This window comes from Rattus rattus, chromosome 13 (genome assembly GCF_011064425.1).
Source record: "Rattus rattus isolate New Zealand chromosome 13, Rrattus_CSIRO_v1, whole genome shotgun sequence".
Lineage (NCBI taxonomy): Eukaryota > Metazoa > Chordata > Mammalia > Rodentia > Muridae > Rattus > Rattus rattus.
Window position 1 is genome coordinate 15,672,901 of NC_046166.1, and position 14,464 is coordinate 15,687,364.

The window sequence follows — 14,464 nt, forward strand, 5'->3', positions numbered from 1 at the left end:
GGGAAGATTGGCTTCAGAATGAGAAAGCAATTGCATTCACGGAGACAGTGCTTGCTAAAGTGTCTATCTACAGAGAAATGTGAGGCGAGGTTTAATCATCATTGCTGGTGAAGGGGATCAGAATATGCTACCCCAAAATATGCCGCTAAAAGCTGAAGAGAATAAGCAGATGCACGAAGAGGGTTTTGAACATCCTTTCTCTACGAAGAGCTACAACCTGTAAGAGATAAATACTGCAATAAATCCCTCTCCAGAGGGAGTTTTATGGATATGAAGGCTATTCTTGGATTTGAATTTGACTACATCTGAATTTCACTAGAACTCAAGTGGCTAAACACATTTTTGGGGGGGTGGTTTCTTTTTTCTTTTTCTCCATCTTTATTAAATTGGGTATTTCTTTTTTTTCTCCCATCTTTATTAACTTGAGTATTTCTTATTTACATTACAATTGTTATTCCCCTTCCCGGTTTCCTGGCCAACATTCCCCCTAACCCCTCCCCCTCCCCCAAATTGGGTATTTCTTATTTACATTACAATTATATTCCTTTCCGGTTCTCAGGCCAACATCCCCTAACCCTCCCCCTCCCTTCTATATGGGCTTCCCCTCCCCGTCCTCCCCCCATTACTACCTTCTCCCCAACAATCACGTTCACTGGGGGTTCAGTCTTGGCAGGACCAAAGGCTTCCCCTTCCACTAGTGCTCTTACTAGGATATTCATTGCTACCTATGAAGTTGGAGCCCAGGGTCAGTCCATGTATAGTCTTTGAGTAGTGGCTTAGTCCCTGGAAGCTCTGGTTGCTTGGCATTGTTGTTCATATGGGGTCTCGAGCCCCTTCAAGCTCTTCCAGTCCTTTCTCTGATTCCTTCAACGGGGGTCCTATTCTCAGTTCAGTGGTTTGCTGCTAGCATTCGCCTCTGTATTTGCTGTATTCTGGCTGTGTCTCTCAGGAGAGATCTACATCTGGTTCCTGTCGGCCTGCACTTCTTTGCTTCATCCATCTTATCAAATTGGGTGGCTGTATATGTATGGGCCACATGTGGGGCAGGCTCTGAATGGGTGTTCCTTCTGTCTCTGTTTTAATCTTTGCCTCCCTGTCTTGGGGCGGGGGGTTGTTCTTAATCGAATCATCCGAAGTGGGATAACCTACCTTTAATCTGAGCTATACCTTTGGGTGGCTCCCTACATAATAGACACGGAAGAACAAAAGTTTTGCTCTTTGCTGCTTGCCTGAACTCTTGCTGGCAAGTCCATTGCTTCACTGGCATTAGAACCTCTTCTGTGGGATTCCAAAGTGTAAGGAAGACCAGCTGAGACATCTAGCCTCATGGACTGAACAACTACTAGATTCTAGGACCTTCTGTTACGAGACAGACATTGCTGGATAAGATGGACCACAGCCTGTAAGCCGTTCTAATAAATTAATGTATAAATTACAGCAAACCAAATCAAATAAATCTAATAAATAAATATAAAATAAAACCCATTCTCATAAATATATTCATTATATAAGTTCTGTTCTTTGGGAGAACATGACTAAGACAATGGCTATAGAGAGGATGGAAATACAGCATCAAAACAGCTTTGCATAAGAAAGTTTACTTAATAATCCTTCTCTCCCATGACTTTCCCATTGCCTTCTCCAATTTATCATTCCTAGACACACTTCTTTTGTTTTATCATTTCCCATATTTATCACCTTTGTTGAAGTGGTTTCTAACCCTCTCGTCCTGCTTACTTGTTTTGGTGGTTTTACTTCATTTCTTTGAGGGTCCCCATATGTATATGAAAGGTCCTTTTCTCCTATGAATCTGTGTATTGGCATTTTAATTTAATTTGCAGGGAGGCTCTACCCACAAACCTAAGAGGGCACAGAACAGTGGAAACTTTTTTTTAAAAAATGGTTTGGTTTTTAATTCCAAATGTTTTCAATTTTTTTAATGTAAGGTCAATGTTATAACATTTGTTCATATTTGTATAGAACCTGGAGAAGATGCAGAATAAATCACTACCCTTTGTGTAACAAAGACAACTGGCTTAAATTTATGTGAAAGTGGAGAGATGGAGAAAATTGGCCGGTGGACTCCTGTACAGGTAGACCACACTTGACCAGGAGGCCTTGGAGGGGCTCCATGGCCCTGCAGGAGCCTCATGCTCTGTGGACACCCCATCAGACAGTGGCTGTCCATACAATCAGAGGAAAGCACTGATCTGCCTATAACGTTTACACGAGGTCCAAGGGACCAACCCAGCAGCCGCAGCTCAATTCTTCGTGGTTTCCTTCCATCTGCTTCCCTGTGAACGGGCAGAAGGAAAGGGCAGAGCAGCCATACTGAGAAGCTTAGCCAGCACTGATTCTGAACATAATCTCCACAAGGCAAGAAACCACGTCCAGAGGTGCTGCAGGAGTCACTTGATGACCGAAAGATGAAGCAGAACTGATTCGTGTAGCAAGCACAAAGTATTAAGTCTGTCATTTTGATTTTATAAAAATAAACTGTGCTGCGTGAGAAACTCAAACGTGGTTACAGACACATGGCCGCATGCCTTCTAAACCTGAGAAGGACGGGGCATAGGGACAGATACAAACTCAGTTAAGTGACAGAGTCACAGTCAGAGAAGTGACGTCCAGCAGGCGGCAACCCGACAGCAATGGCTTGGGGTGACCTAGGACAATCTACTACCAAACCCTTTAAAGGTAAAGACTAATGCGGATGGAGCTGAAGGTCACCTGAACCCGTGGCTGGTAAAATTGCTAGAAGGACCAGTATCAATTGGTCATCTCCTTCACTAAGATTCTAATTTCACTGTAAGACTAATTAGATTACCTTGTAAAGCTAGTTAATACAAGCACTTATGAAACTGAAAACGATGCCTCTGGTATCTTCTCCCTGCTGCTCCACAGGGACAGAGAGGGAGGGGGGGGAGGGAGGGAAGGAGGAGGGGAGGGAGGAGAGAGAGAGAGAGAGAGAGAGAGAGAGAGAGAGAGAGAGAGAGAGAGAGAGAGAGAGAGAGAGAGAGAGATTAGAAAGTGTATCTGGGCACAATGGTCGGAACAGTACCGAAAACAATCTGAAAAGATAAATGAAAGACCAATAAATATTCAATTGACATGAAATTCAGGGAAATCAGGAAATGTTGATACTCGTTTGCTGTAACGTGGTGACTCGCCGTGGTTTTTCTAGACTACTCTTTGGAGACTCTGTCCTTGACCTTTATTGCTAAAGAACTGTGCAGCATCATTAGGGAGGATTTGTCCAACTAGGCTCTGAAAGAAGCCTAAATCCAAATCACAAACTGCTCAGCTAAGAACCATGTATCCAGTCTTGGAAATCCTCGGGCAAGTTCCTGTTAACCTTTCGATCCAAGGTTCAGATTTGCAAACACTTTGGGGTTCTTAAGGGCAAGCGAGAGCTCGTTGAGGAAGGAAATAAAATGGGAGTCTCTTTCAGATTTCTTTGACTCAAAAATGACGGCGATGGTGAAGTGGGGTTCCGGGCGGGTTAGGAAGTAGGTGCTCTCGGCATCATAGAAGTGGACCACTTTTTCCAAGCCGTTCAGGTCGGATGCTTGGTCTGTCATGATCATGGTAACATTGGGCCAGTGCACGACCGGCCCGTTACTGGGCAGAGACACCATGGCCAGGTACTGGTCCACTCCCTTAGGAACTTCTCGGTAGGAATGTGGATGGTGGTAGCCATGACCCTGAAAGCTCTCTGAGCCCTGGTTGTCAAAAATTAAGGACATGTTAAGGCAACATCATATTTCCTGATAAAACTGGAGAGCTTCCCAAAGAGGTCCAGAGGGTTTGCCTTGGCAGTCCGCGCTTTCATTTCTGAAGCTGTCATCTGTTTGCCCAGCGCTTCATGGAAGTAAAAGAGCATGGTTTTGAGTTTCATCAGCCAAAGGAAAAAGTGTGGGGGTGCACGGTCTTTTGAGCCTGCCCTCCAAACAGGTGTTTTTTGATCTCCCGCTGCTTCTCAAAGGTCTAGCCCAGCTCTGAAGCTTTGTGTGAGTGTTGTACAAGGTAATCAGGGAAGGGAGGACTTCCATTCAGAGATCTGGGCCTGTGCCTTGAGGAGATGACTCAGCACGCCCACTTCCAGCTGGAAACTGCTCTCCAGACCGCTGAGGATGGGGTCGTGAAATCTGGAGCTGTACTTCTTGAGGTGCTGACCAGCTCTTCGGTGCTCTTTGATGAATTTTTGTGTGCTGAGGGCGTACATCTTGTAGAAGTCGGCGGTCTCCATCCAAGCCTAGTTTCTGCCCCAGGTAGGTGAGGCTATGATAGACCTTCTCAGCCATGGCCAGGTGTGCCAAGGACATCAGCAGCTAAGGCCAGCGGCACTTGCTCCCCCACGCTCTTGTTGACCTCTCGTTCCTTATCCAAATTGTCCTCGACCTTGTTGTGAGAGAAGATACCCAGGTGAGAGAAGAATGCCTCCAGCACCACCTGTTTCACCCGCACCGGGGCGGCTACAGGGATAAACTCCCCCACGCCACCTGCACACCAGCTGCACCCACCCAGAGGAAACTTTTAAAGCAGCTTATGGGTCTATTACCATGATGTCAAAAACTCCATGAAGATCATTAAAATCAAGGCTATGAAGGTATGTTTAATGGAACAGACTTCATTTTATGATTTTGTTTTAATTTATGTTATTCATAATCCATTTGGATTTGTCCTGATACCAGATTGCCCTTCAGAATTTCTTTCTTCCTTCCTTCCTTCCTTCCTTCCTTCCTTCCTTCCTTTCTTTCATCCTTTCTTTCTGTCAGACAGAATCTTGCTGTATAGTTCCACCTAAATTTGAATTCATAATCTCCCTAACTTAGTTCCCTTCTTTCTTTCCTTCTTCTTTTTTTTATTGGATATTTTCTTTATCTACATTTCAAATGTTATCCCCCTTCCTGGTTTCCCCTCCAGAACCCCCCTATCCCATTACCTACCCTCTGCCTCCATGAGAGTGCTCCCCCTACTCCTGCCTCCCCACCTTGGCATTCCCCCACACTGGGGCATCGAGCCTTGACAAGACCGAGGGCTCTCCTCCCATTGGTGCCCAACAAGGCCGTCCTCTGCTACATATTTGGCTGGAGCCATAGGTCCCTCCATATGTACTCTTTGGTTAGTAATTTAGTTCCTGGGAGCTCTGGGGGTCTGGTTGGTTGATATTGTTGTTCTTCCTATAGGGTTGAAAACCCCTTCAGCTCCTTCAGTCCTTTCTCTAACTCCTCCATTGGGGACCCCGTTCTCAGTCCAATGGTTGACTGCCAGCATCTGCCTCTGTATTTGTCAGGCTCTGGCAGAGCCTCTCAGAAGACAGCTATATCAGGTTCTTGTCAGCATACACCTCTTGGCATCCCCAATAATATCTGGGTTTGGTGATTGCATGTGGGATGGATCCCCATGTGTGGCAGTCTCTGGATGGCTTTTTCTTTAGTCTCTGCTCCACATATTGTCTCCATATTTCCTCCTGTGAGTATTTTGTTCTCACTTCTAAGTAGTACTAAAGCATTTAGCACACTTTGATCATGGGGTCTGTGAATTCTATCTTGGGTAATCTGAGCTTTTGGGTTAATATCCACTTATCAGTGAGTGCATACCATGTGTATTCTTTTGTGATTGGGTTACCTCACTCCAGATGATATTTTCTAGTTCCACCCATTTGCCTAAGAATTTCATGAAGTCATTATTTTTAATAGCTGAGTAGTATTCCATTGTGTAAATGTACCACATTTTCTGTATTCATTCCTTGTTGAAGGGCATCTGTCAGTATATAGAATGCAAATTGATCCATTCTTATCTTCTTGTACAAAGCTCAAAGCCAAGTGGATCAAGGACATGCACATAAAACCAGATACACTCAAACTAATAGAAAAGAAAGTGGGGAAGAGCCTCGAACACATAGTCACAGGGGAAAATTTCCTGAACAGAACACCGATGACTTACGCTCTAAGATCAACAATAGACAAATGGGACCTCATAAAATTGCAAGACTTCTGTAAGGCAAAGGACACTGTCAATAGGACAAAATGGCAATCCGTGAAGCACTGAAAGAAATGTTCAACATCCTTAGTCATCAAGGAAATCAAAACGACCATGAGATTCCACCTCACACCAGTCAGAATGGTTAAACTCAAAACTCAGGTGACAGCAGATGCTAGCAAGGATGTGGAGAAAGAGGAACACTCCTCCGTTGTTGGTAGAATTGCAAAGCTGGTACAACCACTCTGGGAATCAGTCTGGCAGTTCCTCAGAAAATTGGACATAGTACTACCTGAGGACCCAGCTATACCATTCCTAGGCATATACCCAAAATGATGCTCCAACATATAACAAGGATACATGCTCCACTATGTTCATAAACAGTCTTATTTATGATAGCCAGAAGCTGGAAACAACCAGATGTCCTTAGGACCCTTCTTGATGATCATGGGGCATCATGTATAGTTTCCCTCCTATTTTCTGAATTGAGTTATTCTCCCCTCCTCTTACTGTGATAACAGAGAACCTTTCGATGCTGCCTCCTTTAAATCCTTAAACTGCCATCTCTGACAGTGCTCAAAAGTATTTTTCTTGTTCCTCACTCATCTCCTTCTCACTTCTTTTGTTCTTCTTGTGAACAAACAGCAAGGGCTGGAGATCCTGCTTGGAATCAGTGTGCTTCTGCACCAAACTATTCTTCTTACTGAAAACTTTGTGGTGCTTTACTTCAATGCATCAATCACCTTTTCATAGATTTGACAAAATATGTGAAAGAAAGCATGTCAATCACTGCTAATGTTGATTGTCAAGTTGATAGACTCTGTAATAACTCTGAAGATAAATCTATGGGCATGTTCGTGAGAGAGCTTTCAAGATTGAGTTTGTTGAGGTGGAAAGAACCACCCAAATTGTGGGCAGCCTCATTTCATGGACTGAGGTCCTGGAAACTGTGTACCAGCATGCATCTCCCTTCCTTCCTGACTGCAGATGTAATGTAACAAGCTACCTCAAGCTCTTGCCATTATGATTTCTTCTTTATGGACTGTACTCATACCTTGTAAGCCACAATAAGCCTTTTCTTCCTTAAGTTGTTCTTGTCAGGTATTTTGCCCAGCAGTGAGAAAGTGACTTAATACAAACTTAAAGGAGGTAAAGTTTATTTTGGCTCATGGACTCAGAGGCTTCAGATCATTGCCCTTAAGCTTATGTAAAGGCAGAACCCTCATGGGAGAAGACTGTGAAAGAGCAAAACTGCTCATTTCACGGAGGCCAGAAACCGTGTGTGTGTGTGTGTGTGTGTGTGTGTGTGTGTATGCAGATCAAAACAACACTGAGATTCTACCTCATACCAATCATGATGCTAAGATCAAAAACTCAGGTGATAACAGATGCTAGAGAGAATGTGGAGAAAGAGGAACACTCCTCCATTGTTGGTGGAATTGCAAGCTGGTACAACCACTCTAGAAATCAGTCTGGAGGTTCTTCGGAAAATTGGACATAGTAATATCTGAGGACCCAGCTATATGACTCCTGCATGTGTGTGTGTGTGTGTGTGTGTGTGTGTGTGTGTGTGTGTGTGTGTGTGTGTGTATGTGTATGTATGTGTGTGTGTATTTAGAGAGAGAGAGAGAGAGAGAGAGAGAGAGAGAGAGAGAGAGAGAGAGAGAGAGACTGAGAAAAAAGTACAGCTCACCCATCTACTTCCTGTGTCTAGGCCTTATCTCATAAAAACCAATTCAGCCATGAACTCTTGAACCTTGCAATTAAGGAAGTGGTTAGTCTCTTGATTTTATTTTATTCCATAGACCAGAAATGAGTCACAAATTCAGCAATTGCTGTGGTATAGGGGTTATGCATGGGTCTATCAGCCACAGTTTGCTTTCTGGTCTCCAGGGATTAGCATATCTCCCAAGTGCAAATCTCACAGTCTTCCTTTTGGTTGTCTTCTATGGTTTCAGTTACCTACAATCAACCACTGATATTAAATAGAAAGTTCCAGGGATAAATAATTTATGTGCTCCAAACTGATATGTTGTATCAAGAAGAGTGACAATATCCTGTGCCATCTAACCCCATCCCATCTGAGATGTGAATCATCCTCTTTCCAAGCATTTCATGGTACACGTGTCCCTGCCTATTAGCCACATAATGCCCATGTCTTTTGTCATATTAATGGTCATGATATCACTGTGCTCATAGTTACATGATCCTTCTTTTACTTAATAATGGCACCAAATCCAACAGTAGAGACAGAAACAGTTTCCATACAGTACATTGTTAGAGTGCTTATGTCTTATTATTAATTGATTTGTTATTTTCATTTTGTGTTTAATTCATAAATTAGACTTTATTATACATCTCTGTGTATAGAAAACACATTATATATATATCAATATTACCTACAGTTTCAGGTGACCACTAGAAATCTTCAGTGTATTCCCTATGAATAAAAGGGGACTGGTAGAAATTGATTCCATCTCATGATTCCTAAAATCCCATTTTATATCCTCTTTAAGTTTCCACCCGTGGATGTGTCTACCTCAACAGAGCAGGTTCTATGCTTTAAGCAATAGGTGATAACTGTTACGTGCAAATTTGTACGGAACTGAGTTTCCTTAGCCACTCATGAGGATGGCTTTGGCATATCCCAACTTCACCTTTAAACTCAGTCATATTGAAGTGCACTGATAGATTATAGAGGGGGCTTTGCAAGGAGAGGAGCTTATTCTGCTCTGCATACAAGAAGTCGTTGCTCACTTCTCTTTTGATTCCTCAGCTCCAGTCCAGACGTCATATGGTCGGAAGCTGCTGTGATAACTGTACCTTCTACTCCGTCTCTCTCCCATCATCGACATCTGTCTTCTGTCCTCCATTTCTAGTCCTTTCTTAGCCACACACATTGCATTTGTGGACTCCTTTCTGCATCTCTTTGTTGCTAATTCAGTCTCTCCTCTTCCACATTTAGCTACCCCACTTTTAATATTCATTCAGCAAAATCAGAGATCCTCCTTGGTACCCATATTCTTGGAACTCAGAGTTTGCAAGTGCCCATCAAAGAAATTTTTTCTCTTCTCAGGATAATACCTTTCACATTGTCCCACTTTATTGCCATATACTGGATTCACATATTATTGAATGAATTAATGAGTAACATGAAAATTTATCTGGACAATTTAATCCCCTAAAGTCAACACTTTGAATTTACTTGTTTTGCCTTTAGCCCCAAACTGAAAGATTTTTAGTGTAAATTAAGCAGTTGCCACAGTTAGCACTACTTTATATCCTGAAATTGACTGGGGAAGAACTTTCCAGAAGCATTGACTTTGATGCTTGAATCCTCTACTTTACCATCACCATTTGGGTCTCTTGTTGCAGACAAGTCAAAATTTCCCTCCAAAGGACTTAGGGCAGAGTATGTGAAAATAAAGAATGGCTCACTGTGGTGGGACTCACCCTCGGTATGTAGAAAGGTCCTTCCTTCCTTCTTGAGATCATGTGAGTCCATTTGACATGGGCCAATGAGAAGCCAGAAGGAAGTGTACTGACACACCCTGCAAGAGCTGAACAGTCAGGTATGATACTCCATTTTTGAGTATCCCTGATTGAGAAGCATGTGTGGAGAATTCAGTATCAGACCGCACCCTGGAGAAATGTGAACTTTCCATACCACTCCTTCCCTCACCCTTGTACAAGACATCAAGTGAGAAATGCATGCTTGCAGCACTGAGCTACGGGACTAGTGCTCTTGTTATTCTGACTGATACAGCCACTAAAATTGGCTTTGCCAGGGTGAATACCTTTCAACTCATCTGCTACGTAATTTGATAGAATCACATTTCCAAACCTTCCGAGGCATATACAAATATGTAGGAGAGAGTATTTTCCAATATGTTCCTGGCCGATCTCAGAGCTTTTGTTTACAAAGAATAAATTTGGTTTGGGATTTCTTTATTTTTTTCTTTGTAAGTAGTCTTTTCTTATGAAGCAGTAACTCTGGAGGCCCAGGCAGTGTGGTCTCTGGACACAGGACGATCGAGATTTGGAGAAGGCACACAGGAAAACATCAGTTCTTGCTTCCTCCTTCACACAGATGTGATTTCTGTTACTGTCTCTTCAACATCCCTTCAACTCTCCTCTATATAATTACCCAGCCTTCTCTGTCAGTTAAAAATATGCTTGGAGGTATTGCATTTGCGTTCCAAATGATATATGTTTTCCTGTAAATGAATGCCCTTCACCAATGCTTTGGGCAGTTGCTTATGTTGAGGAGCATGGACAAAGATGTATGACCTACTGTGCTCACTGAAATGCCATTTGGAGAAGAGCAGAGCCCACACGGAAACTGATAGAATTGGGGATGAGAAGATAAGGTCTGAAAACCTGTGCATTCCCCTCTCAGTTACTCCAGGGGTCAGAGGAAGCACAGCGGGTATTCTGTTTGGTAATCTGATTGCTAGTCTTTGAAAAAAAAAAAAGTCAGGGTGAACGATACAAATAACCTTTCCCTGCTGCTCAAGTATAACCAAATTATTAACAATCCTTGCTGCCTTTTAGGTATTTTTTTCTTCTTTCCACTACAGATTACACCTTAGAATGATTGTCATGGGAAAGGGGAAACTGTAAAAAAACACATACTTGCAGACATCGGCAAGTAACTGTATTTTTTATTCCTTTAAAGGAATATCCTGGAGAGATTAGGCTTACTAAAATAGAGTCACCATATTGATAAGTTTAAAACATTATTATTATTATTATTATTATTATTATTATTATTATTATAATTTTGAGACAGGATCTCATGGTGTAGCCAGGTTGCTTTCAAAGCCAAGATCTTTCTGCCTCATCCTCCCTGGTGCTGGGATTACAGATGTTTACCTCCACAGCTGGTTTGAAACATCTTTGTGATGTGGGTTTTAAAATGTTTTATAAGCACCATTCATTCACTTAAATGAGTATGTTAAATACCTGTTACATAGTGAATACTTTGAAAGAACTTGGAAAATAATGAGTGAATGAGTTGATTTAGCTTCATTAAGGCATTTACTCAATCTGAGGGACCACAGACAAGGAAATCAGATGCTGTGACTACGAGTTTGATCAGAATGTTTGCACAACATTCTGCTAGAAAGCAATGTAAGCACTCAACCCAGACAGACACACCAGAGGCAGTGGTTCCTTACCTGAATTTTAAACAGAGCAATTAGGACTTATGTAAACAGGAAGGAGGGGGTGTGGAAAGGTCTAGAAATAAGAGGCAATGTGGGTAGATTGTAAAACCATCAGAGCAGAGTGAACATTCAAGATGAAGAGTTATGGGAGGCCTGGTAGGAATGGACAGGATAGGTTTGAGAGCTCTATTGGACACCCAAATAAAAACGAGGGGCATAAACTTAAGCATCCACATTTGCATATATATATAAAACATATGTACATGCACGTATATTGAGTTTCAAGGAGAATTTTTATGTACATATGCATTTACACAATCATCATATAGCACCAGAAGAACATCATTTAAATAATGAGTACATAACTGTCATCAGAGAGGCTTCACCCAGCACTTGATAAAAATAGATGCAGAGATCCACAGCCAAACATTAGGCAGAGCTTGGGAAGTCCTGCAGAAGATGGGGAGGAAGGATTGAAGGATCCAGAGGGGTCAAGGACACAACCAGAAAACCTACAGGATCAACTAATCTGGGCCTACAGGGGCTCACAGAGACGAAACTGCCAACCAGAGAGCATGTATGGGATGGATCTAAGCCTTCTGCACATACTTAACAGATGGGCAGTTTTGCCTTTATGTGGGACTCCTGACAGCAGGAGCAGGGGCTGTCTCTGACTCCATTGGCTGCCTTTAGATCCTTTTTCCTTAACTGGGCTGTCTTGTCTGGCCTCAATAGAAGATATTCCTATTCTTACTGCAACTTGATATGCCAAGGCAGGTTGATATCCATGGGGCCTCCTTTTTTCTGAGGACAAAGGGAAGAGAGGTGGATTGGGGGAGGGGAGGTGGGAGGGAGGGACTGGGAAGAGAGGAGGAAGGGGAAACTGTAATCAGGTGTAAAGTAAGTAAATAAATTAAAAATAAATAATAGTAATAAAAGATAAATGATGACTACACATTAAAGCAATTAAAAGAAGCAGTTGAACCTGGAGAGCTGGTCTATTAAAGAGTGTATAAGTGAGGTTTTCCCCTTAAGCCAGACAAACCCACTTAAATTCAGACAAACCCACTGTTCCCATTTGAATATATCCCTCAAAAGTTCATGGTGTGGAAACCCAGTTCTCAAATCCATATGTTGATGGTGTTTGGAGATGGGGGTCTTTGGGAGGTAATTAGGGTTAGGGAGGGTTGTTTGGATAAGACCCTATGACTGCACTGGATGCTTTGTGAGAAGAGAAAGGAGGCCCGAGCTAGTACGATTGCTCTTCTGGCTTGGTGATCTCTCTGTAGTTGTTAATACAACTACAGCATGCAGCATGAGGCCCTCCCTCATCTGGGTTAATTATCCACTGGCCATCCTCTTGGACTTCTTAGTCTTCATAATCATAAATAAAATCTATTCTTTATAAATTATCCAGTATATAGCATTCAAATATAGAAAACAACTAGGCATCATCTACTCAAAACAGTGCAAGTACTAGGTAAGTTACATAGTAAAAAGGAGCACCACCCTTTCCCCTAAAGGTGTTGTGGGTGTGGCTGCTGTGTCACATGAGCGTCAATATATGGCAGAGAGGAGATAGGCTATTGTTCTGACCTATGAAAATCTGAATGACGGGTAACCTAACATTCCATGAACAAAGAGCATGGGATGACTACCAGTCTGGCTCCAGGCAGGCCTGGACAGGCTCCCAGGACAGGGAGCAAGCTAGAGACTAGAAGAATGCTAGCTGGGAATGTGCACCACTGGCAGGACTGAGCCTGAGAAAAATGATCCTTACAAAGGGTCACTAGGGCAGTCTGGGCAAGGAGTAAGCCAGAGATGATCACCAGACTGATGCCATGGGCCTGGGCAAGGAGTCAGCCTGAGATGACTACTAGTCTGAAACCATAATGTACAAGCTGACCATAGCACTTCTAAGACAACCCCAGACAACCAGAGAACCCAGGCACCACTAAGAGAAGCAAGCAAGCGTTAGAGAAGGGGAAGAGAAACAGAAACAAAAGGATGTGTGTCCAGTGAAGTGCTGGTCCTGGTTGTAGGTGGGTGGGCAGGGGAAGGCAGTTTGCTGGTGAGCCAGCCGTTGGGTGTGATCTACAACTTTGAACTGACCCACTCCAACATCTACTCAATCGATGCACTGCTGGAGCATATGAAGGGGCTGATCCTACAGATCCAAAGCAACAGGATCTCCATGACACAGGTCTCCCAGTAGAAGCTAGATGCCTCAACCGAACCAACTACTCATTGCAGTGATAATTTGCAAACAAAGAATTGTGGACAAAATGGTACACTGGAGGATTTTTTTCTCTGTTTGGTAGTGGTGAGGTTGCAAGAGTGGAGGGTGGATATGAGGGGAAGGGGAAATGAATAAGATTAGGGTGCATGATGTGAAATTCACAAAGAACCAATAAAAAAGTTAAAGGTAAAAAAAGAGCATTGCCAATTTGGTAGCATTGAAATCTTAAAAAGATGGTTCACCATGAAGATAAAGGCTTAAAGTTAGAAAGATAAGTAGTTTGCCTTGGTGCTTTGGACCTGTGAGGTCCTTACATGTACCATGCTTGTGCATTGTTTTCAGACTAGTTACATTTGGTACCATGTAAGGGCATGGTGAAGAAGCCCTTTTACCTCATGGAAGCCAGGAAGTAGAAAGGAAGAACAAAAAAGGAAGCCAGAGTTTCACTGTTCCCTTTAGGAGGCATGCCCATAAGGATTTAACACACTCCACTCATCTTACCTCTTAAAAGTTCCATCATTTCCCAATAATCGCATGGTTAGGGAATATTTCACATACAACCTACACCCGTGGGAACCTCTACAGGGGACAGAGCCATGGGAAATCCCAGAAGATATAAGATTTTAAAAAATGCTTATTATAAAAATGGGATAATAAAAAGCATTTGTATGTTTTATGATTTTATAAACTTTATTATAAAAACTTACAAATAAATACACATACGCCACATCAAAACTAAGTGATGAAAACTCTGTTCATCTCAGTGAATTCCTATATAGTTAGAATAGGCCCTTGGGAGAGAAGCTTCACGTTCAATTTTATGCTCTCAATGTTGACTATGTTGTATGCACTTATCTACCACCCAAACCCGAAGTCCATGCTAGAATTCAAACTAGGAAAACAATTTGCTTTACATTGTCTTCTACAGCTCATGTATATTGATAAAAATTAGGAATAGAAAGGAGAAAATTGGCAATTCAGACCACAGAAAGAACAATTGCTTGTAAGATGTCCTTGAGTCCGCTAGAGTGTGAAAGATAAGTAGAAGCATGAGGTTGAGAGATACAGGAGG

The 14,464-nt window shown here is 42.5% G+C and overlaps 2 pseudogenes; one reads left to right on the forward strand and one right to left on the reverse strand.

The window, feature by feature from the left end:
• Positions 1–3,350: 3,350 nt before the first annotated feature.
• LOC116915085 lies at positions 3,351–4,249 on the reverse strand (annotated as a pseudogene).
• An 8,414-nt stretch (positions 4,250–12,663) lies between these two features.
• LOC116915140 lies at positions 12,664–12,783 on the forward strand (annotated as a pseudogene).
• Positions 12,784–14,464: the final 1,681 nt, after the last annotated feature.